This window comes from Equus caballus, chromosome 21 (assembly GCF_041296265.1).
Source record: "Equus caballus isolate H_3958 breed thoroughbred chromosome 21, TB-T2T, whole genome shotgun sequence".
Classification (NCBI taxonomy): Eukaryota; Metazoa; Chordata; class Mammalia; order Perissodactyla; family Equidae; genus Equus; species Equus caballus.
The window spans coordinates 69,400,672-69,418,707 of NC_091704.1; the positions used below are offsets into that span (position 1 = coordinate 69,400,672).

Genomic DNA, 18,036 nt, shown 5'->3' on the forward strand with positions numbered 1-18,036 from the left:
CGGCCCATGGAAGTGGTACAGCTGTTTATGGGAGTCCCAAGGTACATGAGAGACTTAACCTCCTGGGTCTGAAAGGACCATATGGACTTGGACACTTTGCCAAAGGATCAAGTACTTAGTACACAAGTATACGTGATGCTCATAAACAATGCGGGGTAAAAAAATTACTTTGTGCAAACTATCTCGTGCCACATGTCACACTTATTAAAAAGCTGTTCAGGCATCATATATCAATACTGAACATATGAATTGTACGTTCGGTTGTATGAATTGTATGAACAGCTCAGCCCAGGAGAGAGGCAGACGCTTCTCTGTAAGTACAGGGAGCAACGTTAACTGAATAGTCACAAACATAGACACACCTTCCGCACACGAGATAAATGTTCTTGTTTCTGAATTTATGTCTGAGATCTGTCTGCGAGGTGTGTTTTACACGAGCAGCTTTGAGCTAATGCCCTGCCCCATCCTTTGCTTCTGTCTGGTGTCACGAGTAGCCTTTGAACCTCGTCTACCACTAATTGCAAAGGTACTGAACAAAGTGCATCTGAGGAACAGTGTGTCAATCTGAACTTTGGCCGGACTTAGGAGAAGCCTCAACACTTGTCCCTCTTTGCACTTGCTTCTGTAGCAAATGCCCCCATCAACCTGTGGGTGTCTTCTGTAGGCGGAGGGGTGTGGAAGGGCTGGATGCTGGGGGCCAAGCCTGAGAAATGTGAGGCACCTTTTCAGCAGATACTTGCATACTGTGTGACATGTCACCTCACTTTCAAGGATATTAGTGCATTCATCAATATTAAATGCTAGTCATCGTGACCTCGTTAAGACCAATGAACTTTCAAACTCAGCAAGATTTATTGACAAGTTTAGTGTCTTCAGTCTCATAATATGACTGACTTTAAAAAACCCACCATTTCCTGCCCCCCACCCATCCTCCTTCTGAGTGAGGCTCCCCTCCAAAGATGAAGAGTCAGAAGATTGGATTTGCTGCGTTAGGGAGATAAGCCCAGGGAGCATCTCTTTGTACAAGGGCTTTGGCTACCTCCACGGAACCCCCGAGGAGTCACCTGGGAGAAAACACAGCACAAGATGCCCTGTCTTCATCTAGCAAAGACAAAAGGTGTGCCTGAGAAGGTCCACATCAAAAGGCATTGGATTACTAATCAGGCTAATGATCCCATAGGCAAATCCCCAAATCCGAAGTCACCATTGTGTTCCCGCCCTGGGCCACTGACTGAAGTCCTTTTGGCCTCTGGCTATTGAAATCCTGCTCTTCACAAGGTACCCCCGAGAAAGAGGCATTTGTTATTCTACCTTGTTCAAAGACTTCCTGAAAAGCTTCCCAGCTTTAGTTTCTCCTTTTCTACAGAAAAAAAAGGAAGGCAAGGCTGAGTTAAATGGATTAATCACCTCTTCAGTATAAGGGTAGACTGGTGGGAAGAAAGCTCCAGTTTGGTCTTTATCCCTCCTGGAGTGGCTCGGTTGAAGCTTTTCAGATGCGCATATCTCCTTAATGACTTAATCGCCTCATTAGCTGACTTGCAGAAGCCATGGGGAGCTGTGCTGGGCGAGTCCAGTCCCACTTATCCTCAGTGATTAAGTGAGGATTCTGGGGAGAAGAGTGCCGCTTGGACTTTAAGATTCGGGAGATAAAACACTGGGAAAGAAAAACCAAAATAAACCCATTGAGCAGGAAATGTGAAGTGACTTTTATTCTAAATCCCTGCTTTGAAACCCCAGCCTGACAAGGGGCGTAGGTGCTGGCGCATGGCCTCCCCGGTAGCGGGCTTTTCAAGGCTCCTTTCTGCTGCCTTCATTTCTATTTCTTTGAGAATTCGCTTTGATTTTTAAATATTTTATAATTGCTTTCCTTATGCTCCCCAAATAAACCTCTCTCCACAAGTGTTATAAAAAGCCACATTGTGTAGGGGGAAAATGAGATGTAACCAACAGGATAATTCCTTTGCTAAGGACTTCAAGATTCTAAATATAAAAGCTGTCCTTGACATAGCTCCAGGTTCCCCTTCTCCCCCTCCCCCCGCCCCATGAGTTATTGGAGGGGAAATATCCACAGGATCCCAGGAGGGAGGGAACCCCAGGGCTGCAAGTCTGCCATACCGTCCTTGTCCTCGAGGCGTGTAAAATCCTGGGGGTCACCTGCGAAGTCTCTGGGGTGGGGGGGATGAGCAGGGGTTCTTCTGTAAAAGGTGAACTCCAAAGAGTGAGGTAAAGCAAAGATTTAAAAACCACCAGTGGGTAGGAAAGAGCAGGCACAATGTCGAGCCCCGCCCTGCCCCCGCCCCCCAATGTCTGGGGGACAAAGATTAGATTTGGAACACACGCCTTGGAACTCCCTTTGTTCCTGCCTCTCCCAGAGCTTCTCCATCACAGATGTGCACTAAGTGTCTCTGAGCAGATTGGGGGACTATCCCTGACTCCGCCCGTCCTGACCACCATGGACCTGCAGGGCGTCTTGAGAGAGAAAGCTGGGTGCAGACCCCGGGGCTTTGTTCATGGCCACGGAACAGAGCGGTGAGAGCCACACGGATGGAACTTCCTTTTATTACCCCAGTGAATGCTCGCGGGTATTTGTCCTATCAGGGATTAAGGCCCATTTTTCACTCACTTGAGACCAGGTGAGTGTCCCAAGCTTCCCACGTTATGTGAGAAGTGCCTCGTGGCCAGCTTCTGTACCGCTGTTCCCACATCTTGCATTTCAAAAGATCATTCCTGAAGAAGAGTGTTCACTGCCAGCAAGTCACAGAGCTGGGCCAGGAGTCCCAGTGTGAAATGGAGTCAGCCTCCCCAGCCCCCTATGCTGTCCCCACCCCTCTCCCTCCAGCTGCGATGAGAAGCAGGTCCATTGGGAGTCCAGGCTCAGGAGAAACAGTGCCCAGGAAAACGCTGAGCTCCAAACATCCTGATAGTGAAATTGATGGTGACACTCAGCCCTCCACCTCTACACGTGAGGAGACCTCTCTCTCCTGCATTGCCTTGCCAGTTGGGAAGACACTTCAATGACTCAAGGAAGAAACATATGTCCATCTACTGGTCAAGAGAGCCATTCCGCCATGAACCCAGCCATTCCTCACCATCGGGAATGGTAAATAAGAATATTCATGTGACTTTAGAAATGTCACTGATCACTGCACTCAAGTGAGCATTGAAAAGAAAGACAAAATCTAGTTCTAAGCAAAAAATGTTGGATCAAATCAACCATGAAAACAAAACAAAAGAAAATGGAATGACCTCTCTGCTTTCCAAAAGATCAGTTATCACTAGTAATATAAACACAGCTGAAGTGAAAATTAGTGACTATATGGATATGTTCTGGCTGCTCATATAAATATGTTATCTATAAAACACAGGACCTGAGATATTTGACTATATTCTCTTTGATATTTCAAACACGGGGAAGAACTTATTTCAAGAAAAAGTAGTTGGAACAAATAAACTTTTCACTGAATTTTATTCTAGCATTATAGCTTGTGAAAAACACGACTATGAAAGATTAGATGCTGCCTATCTCATCTTCCAGGGAGAATATCGGGGAGACTTTTCTTTTGTTACAAACACACTCAAATATCACAGCTGATTTACTTATCTGAAAAGATTTTGGGTCCAGGGGACATAAATAAAACCTTATATTACTTAGTAAAACTTAGAAAACTGATCCCATCCCTAGTTGATAGAGTATTGCCCGTTTCACATCCTCTCCAGCCTCCAAATCCCCCCCAGTCCACAGCTGCCCAGGGTCCAGCTACTGGGCTGGCCTTTAACTAAAATGTAGGCTAAAATGTCCCTCAGATTACTTTCTATTCCCCTTAAATTCTCTCCCACCAAGAATAGAAAAGTCTGTGTAGAAAAACTGCAAGTATTTTGTGTAGATGCCTCACTCTGGAGGGGTTGAGCCTAACTCTCCCCTTCTTAACCTTGGAATCTGCATAGTGACTTCCTTCCAAAGAAGACAGTATGGAGAGGGCTGTGGGAAGAGTACTTTACATGGAGGAACCCGAGAAACACGACCTCAGCCAGAGGATCGAGGTCAACACCAACAACGACAATTCATGTTGATACTATGAATCCTTGATGTGATGAAACTGGCACTCTACCTCTGTGGTCTTCCTCCCAAGAAGCCATAACTCCAGTCATGGATAATCATGAGCGAAACATCAGACAAATCCCAGTGGAGGGACAGTGACAGTGTACGAAGTACTTGACCAGAAGTCCTCAAAGCTGTCAAGGTCATCAAAACCAAGTATTCTGAGAAACTGTCACAGCCAAGAGGAGCCTAAGGAGACATGCCACCAGTGGTATTCTGGATGGGACACTGGAAGAGAAAAAGGACAGCAGAAAAAACTAAGGAAGTCCAAATAAAGGGTGGGACTTTGGATAATAACAACATATCCACATTGGTTCATTAATTGTAACAAACGCACCTTCATAATGCTAGCAGTTGGAAAAGCTGGGTGTGGAGTATACAGAAACTCTCTGTAATAGTCTTGAAACCCTTCTATAAAACTAAAAGTATTCTATTTTTTAAAAAATATTAAACGTTAAAGAAAAAACTTTACTGAGGACAAAATGAATCTCTCATATCACAGACTGGTCACTCTAGTTGTGTTTTGATACCATTCCTTCATTTGCAACATTAAACCCTCTGTTTTTACTGGACAATTCTGATTCGCCTGTGTGTGCACTTCAACATTATCACTAAAGGATATGTGTGTGTGTGTGTGTGTGTGTGTGTGTTATCTTCTACCAGCCACTGGCTTGTTTCTCAGTGCCCCTTCTAAGCACTTCTTATACATAGTCACCCCCTTCTCTAGATCTTTAACACACCCCAGTTAGGCTCCATCCACACCAACCTTGTCATTGTCACACTGCCAAGGCAGATGGAGGACACGTCTCTGTCTGTGTGACCATGTCAAGTGTGTTATTTCCAAAATGGGGTCATTATCCACTTCTGGGCCATACCATCTCCCACTAGGACTCTGCATGGTCCTCTGACTGGATTCTGAGTTTCCATGATTTCCCTCCTCCCCACAACCACCACCAAAATTGATTCTTCTCTCAGCAGTTGAAAGATATTTTATATATGTAAATGAGATAGCATCATTTCCCCTCCTAAAGTGTTCTAATGGTTCCTGATGCTCCTAGACTAAGCTCAGGAGCTGTATCATCGTCTCAGGTCCTTTATGACCTGTCTCCAAATACAGACAGCCAGCAGAGACCCTCACTCAGCACTCTGGGGGCCCTGGCCACATTTCCTATTTGGCCTTTGGCCCTGTTGTTTTCCTTACATTGTAAATACCCTCCTCCTGTTCCTCCCTGCAGGATGACACCATATTATCACAGTTCTCAGCTCAAATATCGCTCTTCTCTCATGGACCCCTTGAACACACCATCTAAGGTGACTCTCCAGTTACTCTCTTTCATCACCCGTTCCTTCCTTCGTCTGCTTCTCAGACAGTATAAGTACCAAGAAAGAAGTCTTGTCTGTCTTGTTTCCGCTGTGTTCCCAGTGTTAGGCAGGGTACCTGGAGGATATAAAGCATTTTATTGATAACCCTTAAGTGAATGAATAAGTGAACGGATCCTTTTCTGAACTCTGATATTCCTGAAATTGGTTAAACAAACTTCATCCTTTCTGTCACTATCTAGCATCTTAGAAGAATCATCAACACACATCACCTTCATTGACAGCTCTTCCATTCACTTTTAATGCTGGACTTTTTCCCATAAGATCGATGGAGAGTTTCTGATTGCAAAACCGCACAGCTTCACCTCAGTCCTGTCATCTGAAATGCCAGGATTGGCCCTACTGACAGGTCTTCCTTCTGCCAGCCCCAATTTCTACTTCTTTGGCCAGCTTTTTTATGACCTTTGTTCACTAAATGAAAGCACTGCAAACGTCTCTGTCCTTAGCTGTCGGTTCTTTCTCAACGTGCTCCCTTATAAATCTCAAAACCTCTACAATGATCACTCAAACTTTCTCTCAAATCCCGATCTTAAAATTTTAACCACATGCTTGGAAGTCTATACCCAGGTAGCAGACCTGTACCTTGGACTCAGATTATCCCAAGCACAAGTCAACAGGTTAACTTTCCCATACCAGATTCTCCTGATTCTGTTCCTCATCCTGCAACTCTCAGGAGCCTGGCACCATCTTTGACTACCCTCCTCCTTCATCCACATGGGTCACGGTCCAGTCCAAGCCCTAGAGACCCTGCCTGCCCTCTGTGTTGGATCTGTACCTTCTTCCCGCCAATCCCTGCTGCCACTATCATTTCTCAGGGTCTCTTATTTGGACTATCATAATGATCTTCGAATTCAACCCACTCTAGTCCATTTGGAACACTATTTCCAAATGACCTCCCTGACACTGAGCAATAGGACTATCTCTTTCTTGTTCCATACATATCTCAATTCCTTTACATTCCCTACATTGTTAAGCTCACACTTCTTGACAACCAGAGGACTAACTAGCTGATCCTTAGGCATCATTCAGTCTCTCCAGCACCCTGCCCACCCATCTGTCCACTGAGCTACACTAGACCACACGCTGTCCCCCACATACGCACCCACTGTGCCACCACCACATGTCCCTCCTGACTGCTCAGTCGTGAGAGTCTTTGCTCCTTCAAGGCTGAGCTGTGATCGTCTCCAGGCCAATGTGATCCCTCAGCCCTGGGACCCCAGTAACACACTGTGTGCCTCTCTCATGCCTTAATCCACTTTCTGTAGAGAATTTGCTTGTTTATATTTTAGTTTTTCTACTAGATTGCAATGGTTTTGAAATCAGGAGACATACCTCTCCTCTCTTTACTGTCCTAGGAGGGCCTTTGGGCAGGATTTCAATTGATCTATGTTAATATGGATCAAATTAAACCTGGGAACTACTCCTTGGTGACACCCCATATCTGATGGCAAAATAGACGTACAAATCCTGATTTTTGTTTTTTCGTGTTTGTTGTGTGTGTGTGTGCTGCTAATCTCACTCCATTGTAGCAATGATTGCCTCTTCTTTGAAAAAATATAATTTTAGCAGATGAGTACATAAGAGAAGATTTTAGTTATTTTTATTTAACTAGCTAACTTTTAGAAATTGAGCACAGTCTGTGTCTTTGAAGGAAGAAGGATTTTGGAACAGTCATAACAGGTGATTATGTTTGCTGTTGAAGGCGTCTTAACACCGGGCACGAGCAAGGATGAACACTCCAAGGGCTTGTCTCACAACTCAAACTGAGAGACAAGTCATCATCGATCAACCCAACTAGCTCATATGGCACCAGATGGAATTTCTCTGCAGATGTGGTTATGGGGTCATCTCTTTTGTCTAAATGTGGAGAAATTACTGTGTCCTTTTGGCTTCTATTAGCATTTAGGAGGACATCTTCATCCTTGAGTTCTATAGGATATCGTGAATTGGCTTAAAAGCAAGTGTGCAGCCGAGTAAGCTTTAAGAGGAAAATATACCTAAAGGGATTAAGGTAACATATGGTGGTTCTTAGAGAGGGAGCATCTCAGATTTAAAGAAAATCTGTATTTATAGTTAAAATGCATTGCCTCTAAAAGTTCTTCTCACTCCCTTAAGACCCGGAGGAGCCCTGGCCAGACTAGGGAAGCTAAATGAAGTTTTTCTTTCTGTGAGGTGTTCAGAGTGACACAACCAAAACCTGCTCTCTTTTGTTTGCTATTGAAGACCCTCGGAGCAGGAAGGCCCACACTTGTTCGGAGGGTCTAATATCCGATGTGCAACAAGGGGCATGCCTATTGTGCCTGTCACCAGTGGCTCTATTAGAAACATGCAATGCTTTTCCAGAGCTACATGGTGCGTGATGTAATTCTATTTTCTCCATGACCGCGGGAAAGGGAAAGCAGGTAATTAAATGTGAGAAATCAGAGGCCGGGCTGGGAAGCCCTTTCTGCTCAGTTAGCTTTCCCAATGCAGCTGCCCAGCTGTGGCCGCCCGGGCAGGCCTGGGAGGATGGTGGGGGTCGCACAAAGGCTCCACACTGCTGGACGCACCGCGGAGTGCACACAGCTCGTTGTCAGGATCCAGCAAACCAGCCATGTCCTGCTCAAGTGTCACTACTTCCCGTCAACTTGAAAAGCTCAGGCAGGTGGGGTCCTCCGTCACAGGACATGCTTTATGCTCCAGGGTTGCATTGTCTAGGGGCAGATGTACTAGCCCTGGGGGCGTAGTCAGAGCCTGAAGTGGACAAGCAAAAAGGCAGGAAAGGGGGATGGGCGACAGGAGGGCAGAGAAATGCTGCCTGAACAAGCTAGTCAATTCAAATAAAGAGTTAACTCTCTGCTCTGGATTCACCTTTTCATGGCATTTTGTATACTTTCTATGGTCTGGGGTATTAGCTCTATGCTTTTAGGACGAAAATAATCTGGAAATTCTGGCCCTGGAATTCAGACCTCCAAAATTGCTATATAAAAGGAAACCACACGTTGGACCTCAAGAACTATGAACAATTTAGGGAACTGTGGCTGCCAGTGAGGAACCCACAGTGAAGCTGATGAAACTGGAGTTGCCCAGAAGAGCAAAATGAGTCTTCCGGTTCCAACAGATGTCTTCTGAAGGGCCCATCACCTGTTTTGTTGGGTTTTAACATAAATAACTATGTTTGACATTTCAATTTAGTTCTTACAGCTTTTAATACATTTTTATACTGTACTCTTCTGCAGATAATTTACTTTCCAGGGTTTTGTTATAATAAGAACTATGATGGGAAAAAATGTTCTCATTTATGTGTAAATTTTGTTAACAGTGTAATTTGCATAATCATATTCTCCCAATGTTGTTGTTTTAAGTTTGCATTTTTAAATTTTATAAGTGATCAACTATATTTCTCAAAAAAGAGAGAAAGACCATTAAACCAGACGTGCTGTGACTTAATGATTTTTGTCTTGAAATCAAATGCCTGTAGAGATAGTTCAACATGATGAGGGGGAAACTGGGCCGTACAGTAACATGTGGTTCAACTTTGGATATATTTGCATTGAAAATACTACGGTACAATGTTACGTGGATTTAGTTTTACCAAAATGGAAACATAGACTGCCCCAGTCTCCTCAACTGAGTATGGAAAGGCCTGTGATCATGTACTCTGCAAGCTGGCAGCTTCTCTGGGAGCATGTGCCATCATCCAGGCAACAACAGTCTTAAAGAGGCCTTATGGCCTATTCTTTCCTCTGCTCTAAATGTGTCCGCATGCCTTTGCTTAGTAGGTCCCTGCTTATGCTGGCCTTGAGCATAGCGTGGTCCAAGTGGAAATCTTTTCTGGTTGAGTTCTCCCTGTGCCCCAGGCACGCAGTCCCAGGGTCCCTGTCTTGTGCATTCCTGTGCTGCTGCCCTCACTCACCCACCTGATTGCATCCTTTCTCTCGTTTGGACGCCCCATCCCCATTCCTAAAGGTTAGAAATAGGCATCCGGTGCCTCAAACAGAAGAGCTTACCAAGGCCTCCAAAATGTTTGTGGATACACTTAGCTACTGCTTCCCCATTGCTCACACAACTGTGAAGGATTTCCTCCCTCAGAACCCTGAAAACTGCCAGGAAGAGTGAAAACAGGAGCACTATTCGGGGGCTATCAGTTTCAGAGATAGTGTTTGGAACCTAGGCTCTGCATTCATTATTGATTATCTGTCAAAGATTAACTTTGAATTTATTTCAATAGAGGAATAAAAGATAATTTGTTTAGCATCATGTATTTAAAGCCCATTTTAGTTTCTTTTGCACCATCTTTTGTGGTGGAAGGTCCAAGGCTGTGGGCTGGGGCTCCCTCTTGCAGTGGTCAATAGTGCCCTAGAATCCAGCTGGGCTGCCTCCTCCACTTGGTCTCTATGCACATCTCTGTGAGTAGAGCGCCAATGTGCAAAGTTGGAATTCAAAGCTACCAAGTCGTGACTACCTTTAAAAGACAAACAGACCTGCTTTCTGATACTGTTAATATAAAATGTCAGCTGGAGGCTTGATTTTAGGGTTGGATACAATTACTTGTTCCTGTTTGACTTGACACATCACAGCTGGGAGCCAAATTTGGTGGAGAAAACCAAATTTCGCATCTTCCTGCCTGACATGAAGTCAGAACGGTTTGTTTATGAAATCTGTTTGAAATGTGCAGTTCTTGTTTTCAGGTGTTGTACATCGGAAGCCGCGGTTCACATAGCGTAGCTCAGAAACCAAATATCAGAGAAAGTGGAGCAGAAAGCAGAGAGTGTGGATCTTCGAGGGGAATTCTGAATATTTATAATCTCCACAATTCTTTTGCAAAACTGCCAGAAAATGATGTGATTTCATGCTCACCCATGAAAACATGAACCATGATGGGCCGTGAATCCATAGGTTTCTATTTACAGTAGCAGCCAAAAATGATACCTTTAAAGACTCGGCAGTATTTTTCCCATGTTTCAAAAAGTGCTGTGTTTCCTAGGGTAGGACCCTTGTGAGTAGCTGGCTTGATGAAGACTCATGAGAGAAGTACACACTTCATATTATTTAGGGCACCTTTTTTTTTTTTTGAGGTAAGAGTGAATTTAGGTGTTCTCAATATAAAATAATAAAATCACAACTGTGCCTGCGGTGGTGAGGAGAGACAGGGCTTTCACTCCATAGCTTTAGTCGGGGAATATTTCTTTTAACCAAGTTTTCTATCTAGCTACCTATTTGAAAGGAGATTGAAGGAGAAAACCTTACGAAACCAATGCCATTGTGGTTGAGCCAGCTCTGGGCTGATATCAGCCCGGAAGAGATGCATTCACCTGCCACGAACAGGACAGCACTTCCTGTCCTGGCTGAGGACACTTGATACTCACACAACGTCGACCTCAGCTTTAATGAGAGCAGAAACGAAGAGTTACTAGTGATGACTGAGCGAGTTAAGGTCGCCTGCAGTATGAAGTCCACAGTAGGAATTAAAACCAAGAGTGGGGCGAGATCTGTTTTTAGTGTCTATGCCAGCATGTCTGTGTTCTCTTGCTTGGAACATTGCAAAACGAGTGAACAACAGAGCAAGAGGCAGGATCTCCCTTCGTCTCAAGAAACATCATGAAAAACCTGGACATCGTGATATTACCCAGGAGTGGGCAGGTGTCTGGACTAAGGACAAACAGGGACTTTTTAGTCATATCTTGGGCGGCAGCTTGGCCAGTTCTCCAGCTCGCCCACGTCTGTGCATTTCCCACAGGGTGGGCTGTGAGCAGCGTGGCCAGACCTGTGCTGGGAAGGCCGATGAACAGCTCGCACACAGTAGGAGACCCAGAGGCTCAGCTGTCAGTGATCAGCAGCTGCAGGGACAGCACAAGGCTTTGTTTTATGACGTCCCAAGCTGTCACATACGGTTTTATAGACCTATTAAAGAAAGACAAAACCAAGAAGCTTAAAGGTGGACTCAAGTTATCCATATTATTAAAAGACTGATGCAGAATAGGAATGGGACACTTTAAAACTAGGAATAATTTATGGTTGAAAACCCAAAATTAAATACTTCTTTGCTACTGATCCACATACTAACAGATATCTTAGCAGTTAATTACAATTTTGGCATTCTATATATTCACTTTTTAATTCAATAAGTATTGTTTTATAATGAGGTTAGATATGCCCTGATAAAGCAGTGCAATTTGTGAGTGTAATGAATGATTGAGGGAAAATATACCAACGACAGTGACCCTCATACAAAATTGGCACAGATGTTAGCTCAGGGAGAATCTTCCTCAGCAAAATAAAGAAAGAAAGAGTTATATTTGCAGAGCTGGCAAAAGAAAAGGGCTTACTCTCCCCTCCTCCTAGTGGCCCATCCCAAACATGTCCAATGCAATGCAATTCCTTCTAATGGATACAAACGATCTAAAAAAATCAAACATTATTTAACAAACAGGTAAAATGTTAAAGGATTTACAATGGCAAGAAGTTATCAACAAGGAAGGTGAGAATAACCTTGAGAAATTAAATGCCTGCGAGTCACTGTCCTGAGGGTGACGTAGGAGAAGAGCCAGGACCCCCGGACCCTCCCGCTCAGGCAGGCAGGCACGCCTCTGGGAGTCATACCCTCAGTGTCTCTGTGATTGTCCCCTTGGGTGTCTTGCCATTCTCTCAGAGTGGCCACCCCTCTGGGTGCGCTCACAACCTAGTGTTTCCCTCCAGGCGGGGCACTGAGGGCTACTGTGGGGAGAGTCTCAGGCAGACTGGGGCAGGTGTCACCTGCGAGTCACCTTCCGTCTATCTGCTCCCAATCTGTCCTTTCCACCCTGGCCTTTACGGCACCCCTTGCAGGAATCTGATTTAACCCCCTTTGCTCCATGGAGACTCTTGAGGCTGCCACCTGGCACAGGATCAGGAAGAGCTGGAATGTGGGGGGCTCAGGGCTGGTGGGCTGGGAGTTGTGAGGCGAATTCCCCAAACTTCTGAGCCTCCAGGAGAACTCTGTCTTGTGGGAACTGTGCTCTGTGTGTTGTCTGTTCCACAGATCACGGCAGCCTTTCCCCACCAGCCCTACCAACTGCGAACTCCTTCCAGGGTGGGGTGCGAGCTTTTCGCTTCGGGGGCTTGTGCCCTTTCTGGCCACAGAAGACTCTCAGTGTGTGCTCAGGACTTTGACTCAGGCCGCACAGCTCATTCCCACCCCCTAGAGGAGGCCCAAACACCCCCAGAAGACAGGACATTCAGAGGGGTGAGGGGTAGGGCAGCCCAGACCCATTGACAGCACCCAAGACCCCTGCCCCAGACGCGGGAAACCTGGAGGTCTTGGCCAAGGACAATTCAACAGGAAGCTAACGAAGCTTCAACTTCTGGACCCTTCACTTGCACAACCTCTTTCCAGGCATGGAGAGGTGTCTCAGAAATGGCCTTATGCTTTTTATTAAATTAGCAAACACAATTGTTTGTGTTATCTGTACCTTTAAGTAGACCCCAAACTTAAATTGTATAAGCTTTGGGCGCCAGGAGGCCTGATCTCTTTGTGAGTTGGGGTGGGATTTGTCTTCACAGGAAACCCAGGAACTTCTTAAGATGAGAACAGGGTTGGGTAGAAAACACTGCCGAAGGATCTCCCGTGTGCGCCTTCCCTGGGCGTGGATGGGGTGTACCCGCAGGCTTCCGCTGTCCCAGGGCACAGAGACATGAAAACAGCCAGGAGCCCCTCCAGCTTGAGGTCAGGTTTTCCTTCTCCTGGATGGTGGGCTGAGCAATGCAGCTTCTGTGTAAGGTTTATTCCTGCTCCAAATAGAAACAGGGCACATCATGCCAAGTAAACTTGCAAAGTCACCACCTCTTCACCAGCCATTCCAGTAAAAGTCGGCTCGCATATCACTGATTCTATCCAGCGAGCAGGCTGTCCACTGCTCTGTCAGCTCCCTCTACATGTTGACTTGATGGTGGGTGCATATATCAAACCTAAAATTAAGACAAAACCAAACCCGAGTAATTTTACATGTAAGTGTGTGTGTATCTCTCAGGCATATGATGTGATTATCTTGTGTGGTGGTGAGCTTGTAAACCAGTACGTTCTCCTGGGCAGGTGGGAGAGTGTCTGATTTGGAGCATCCACCAATTTTTCTGGTGTAAACACTTCCTTCATGATTGATCTCAAGCTACCAATGGTTTAACGATAGGCTGGCAAATCCTTGAACATGGAACAGTTGGCTCTTGGGAGTCTGTCTGGGCAGGGGCCAACATTCCCCAAATCTGGTGACCGGATGTTAATTTGAGAGAAGCCCCTCACCTTGCCTCTTTCCATGCATTCTCATGCAGGGGGCTTTTCCAGCCTTTCTTCCCCCATAGCTGGGGGGAGCGTGCCTGACTGCTGTGTGCAGGAGGGAGGGGGCTGCCATGGACCTTGCTTACTTCGCTCCTGCCACACTTCCTCAGGCACCAGCGGCCACCCAGACCATTCAGGAAACAGGGGACTTCCAGGACTTACAACCAGCTCTGCTTGAGGCTAGGGGGCAACAGCAAGCATCGTTTTGTGCTTGCGCAGTGGAGAGAGCTGTGCTCTTTGTGAGCACCATTCTTGCCATGGCCTTACTCACAGGCAGATGAAGGACGCTGGCAGGCACACAGGTGGAGCCCTCCCTCCACATCTCTAGGGCCAGGTGGGCAAGGCTTCTGCCCCATGGATGAGCCACAGGCTTCAGACACTGGTTGAGCTACTCTCCCTTCACTGGTAGCCAATGCAATCATCGCTGAGGAAGTAAATGAGAACTGTACAAGCTTTAGCTGGCATTTCTTGTATGAATATTTAATTGCAGAACCAATGAAAGCTGAGACTAATTCCAATGTCTGTGCTTGATTGAACTGGTATTTACATATACTTATATTTATTGATGAAATTGCTTGTATCTATTCAATCTGCATCTTCATCTGTCATTCTATCGACTATCAGTTTTTTCAAAGCAGCTATTTTCCTTTTAGCATAAATCCTCCACCTCAAATTTTCCACTTACTGCTCATGCAATTCAATGGTTAAGGTGATTTTAGAGTCCATAATTTCTAAAATAAGGCTCAGAAGATATTGGTAAGCTGTTCTTTGAATTCTATATTAACATTAAAGTAATTCTAATGTAAAATTATGCATGAATGGCATTAGAATTCAGAAACGATGTGGATCTATGTGACGAGAATATTTAGCATCCTTCTACTGATAACCTGTGGTATATTTACTCTTATTAGATCCTCTGATGTAAATTTAATTAAAAGGAGGAATTGGACCTGTCCTCTGGCTTGTTTTTATGTTTGTTTGTTTTTACACGTGGATTATAACAAGAAGTCTAGAAACATTGATTCCAGCCAGACTTCCTTACCCTGAAACTGGCATACATTTGCTGCCTAATATATTAAACCAACTTTAATGGTGATTTTCAGTTATCCATATGAATCTATGTATGTGTCTATAGAAAAAAATAAGTTCCTCTTTCTTATCCCTCACTTATTATTACTACTACAGTTCTTTTTCTCTTCCATCTTTTACCCTTCTGAATTCGTCATCAAGATCACTCAAATAAACATCTTAAAATATTCATTAGAGACAGTTTTCATTGACCCAGACATATTTGGAGAGGAATAAAAACATATATTGAAATTCTCATCTGTGAAGTCGAGCTGCCGTTTTCTAGAAGAAAAGTCATTCTTCAAAACTGGACCGGTGTCACTGTACCTGATTAATCCAAGGACCACGGGTGCGGTGGCTGTTGCCCACAGAGAAATGTTCCGCATATCAACAAGGTAACGTGCAACTCTCCTATTCATTCGGCTCCTCTTCCTGAGTTCATTATCACCAGTTGTCAGGCTCCTTCAGAATCACAATTCCTATATTTTAATTGGTTGCAAAGACTCTAACAGATATTCATCAAAGCAATTCCTGTGCCCATATTGTCTTCAACATTAGAGTTGTCTAATTAGCAACGAAAAAGACCTTGAGAGCCTGTGTCCAGAACGGGCAGCATGCGCGTGTATTGTTCCATTTGTTTTTCCATCAGGTATGTGAGAACTTCCTGCACTGCTGTGCTTCCAGAAAGAGGGGCAATGATCTTTAACTTTAATTTTTAAAATTTTTGAAATGAATTCTTAGGAATAAATGTCTATGTCTGAAAACCTAGACTATAGTCACCTTGATTTCCACCCTCCCTCTCGTCTTACAGAGCTCCTTGCATTTGGGAGAGTTGACCACTGGGAAGGGAAAAAGGAGGTGCCCGTTTTCTTTATATGACAAACACAAGCCTGTCCCTGTGGGTCCTGTGGGTGGGGTGCCTTCAGGTCAGGGAGGAGCAAATGTGAGTTCATGCGGGTCTCTGACCCCTAGGGGGCAGAACTGCTACCCCTGCGAGTGCTCAGACCATCAATCCTTGGACTTCTGGGGATAGACAATGGCAAGGCAATTTAGGCAAAGTATTCTATTTTACCCAAAACACATACTAATAGAAAAACTTGTTATCTGATGTGGGGAAACTTCTCCTTGAATGGTGACTTCCTGAAAAAAGTAAGAAACACCATGAATGTTCGGAAATGCAAATTGTCATTATAATGTGACTTTTTTCAGGAGGGATAAGTAATCAGCACGTGTATGTAGCTACATTTATTGTGTTATTTTTAAGTCAGACTTATTTACAGATGTCAATAAACTCTGTTCTTGACATGGAAAAGCTGATCATGGAGGGGCGCTATCTTTGTCCTGTAAACAGAGAATGCTGCTGGTCAGCCACCCGCTGCCAGGACACGGTTTGCTTTCTTCTCAGACCCCCAATGTGTGCAGGCAAACATCTGAGCTTTCTGAAGTGAGAGGGTTTGCACAGGGTTTTCTGGGGAAGGGAGCCCGCTTAATTGTTAACTCATTGTCTACACATAGCATCTGTTGACATTAGTAATGTAATTGCAGTGATAATAAGCTCATTGACTTAGTGTGTAGGGAGTAATCAGTCAGGACATCACATCTGTCTTGCTTTACTTGACGGCCCATCTTCCACACTGAATAGACAATGGGGGCTCAGGCCATTGTTTCAAAGAAATGAAGCAGTGCAAACCTTTCTGCCCTTTCCCCCCCTCCCCCAGCCCCTTGGCACATCTTCCTTCCAAAGAGTAGGGGGAAACTGCTTGCTGTATCTAACTGTTATTGGACAAGGATAATTTTCAATAGGAGCATGGACAGTGCATCTCCAGGACCCACTTGTTCTCTGTCTCACATAGATCCTCCATTTGTGCCTGCTGACAGGTCTGACCCCCCTCAAATCCTCCCCACCCCCCTTGATTAGAGAAAGACCAGGAAGAAACAAAGGCTGGAGGTAAATTTCGGTTTTAAGAAGAAGGACGAGCCTGAAACTGACAGTAGTGGAAGTTTGTTGTGCTGGGTCAGCTGCCAGATGCCTCATATTTTCCCTCAAGAACTCAGCTCTGGAAGAATATAATGAAAACTCTGTTTATCAGGGTAAAGAATCATATTTTCTGACAGGCAGCCCTGCTGACCGTTGTGGACCTTTCCTGTGACAAAGAGGAGTTGAGTGTGAGAAGATAAACTTCAAAGGAATAATGTAGAAAATGTTATTTGGTGTTTCTTCTTTTTCTTTTCCCTCTCTCTAGCTTCATCGGAGCTGATCTCTCCTTCACTGATGTGGACATGCCACCTCCCAAGAGCCGGCGCCTCAGACCTCATGGGGGTTGCCAGTCCTTGGGGTCTGCCTGCATCACCTGCCTGCATGCTTCAGGGTCTGGAATTCTCTAGGGAATATGGGCGTGGGCACACACACAAACACACAGACAGAGTGAGAGAAAACAATGAAGATGTGAAATATGACCCTCATCCTTGCGATTATTAATTGTCCAAGCTGGCCATGTCCTCACAAGGGAGAGAAATTGAAAGACGCATTGCTACTTGTCTATTTGTTTCCAAATCAGCTGCCGAGCATCCGGGGCCGCCTCACAGCTACTCAGAACTCCGCATCCTGCCAGCCCGACAGCTGGTCCTCTCTGCCAATTCAGAAACAAGGGAAACTTTTTATTAGTCCTATTTTCCACTCGTTCTTATGAACAAGTAGACGTTTTGGCAGCAAACAAACGTAGAACTAAAATCATAGACAAAGCTGTAGCTGCAGATATAAATGTAGATGTAGCTGCCTGCGTGTGTGTGTGTGTGTGTGTGTGTGTGTGTGTGTATGCATGGATCAGCTTACATGAGTCTATGTATATATGTAATTACAATATACAATATATACAATTAAATACACAATGTATATACAATATATGCAATATATATACATACATGCAAGAAGATATTGTTTAAAATGTTGATATTTTAGGCTAAAATCCCATATCACTAGTGTGTCACGCGTGGAGCCAGAAATGCTATTACGTCTAGAATTTTGCCATAAGTTCCTTAAAGGAAAACCCTGAAAGACCTGTTCAGAAGGCCTGTGCCAGGAGGCCACTCAGGCCCCTAGGGATGAGCAGGAAAAGATTGAAACGAGTGAGGTCCCTGCCCACACCAATCCCCCATGGTGGAGACGTGGCTTCTCTGACGCTGGAAGAACATCCCGCTG

General features: G+C 44.9%; 1 long non-coding RNA gene across 1 annotated transcript; it reads right to left on the bottom strand.

Moving 5' to 3' along the window:
* Positions 1-830: 830 nt before the first annotated feature.
* Positions 831-2,316, bottom strand: LOC138919906 (uncharacterized). The gene is made up of 3 exons (XR_011430450.1): positions 2,116-2,316; positions 1,408-1,654; positions 831-1,064 (listed from the first exon to the last, which is right to left on the bottom strand). It is a non-coding gene; the product is annotated as an uncharacterized lncRNA (long non-coding RNA).
* Between the last annotated feature and the right edge of the window lie 15,720 nt (positions 2,317-18,036).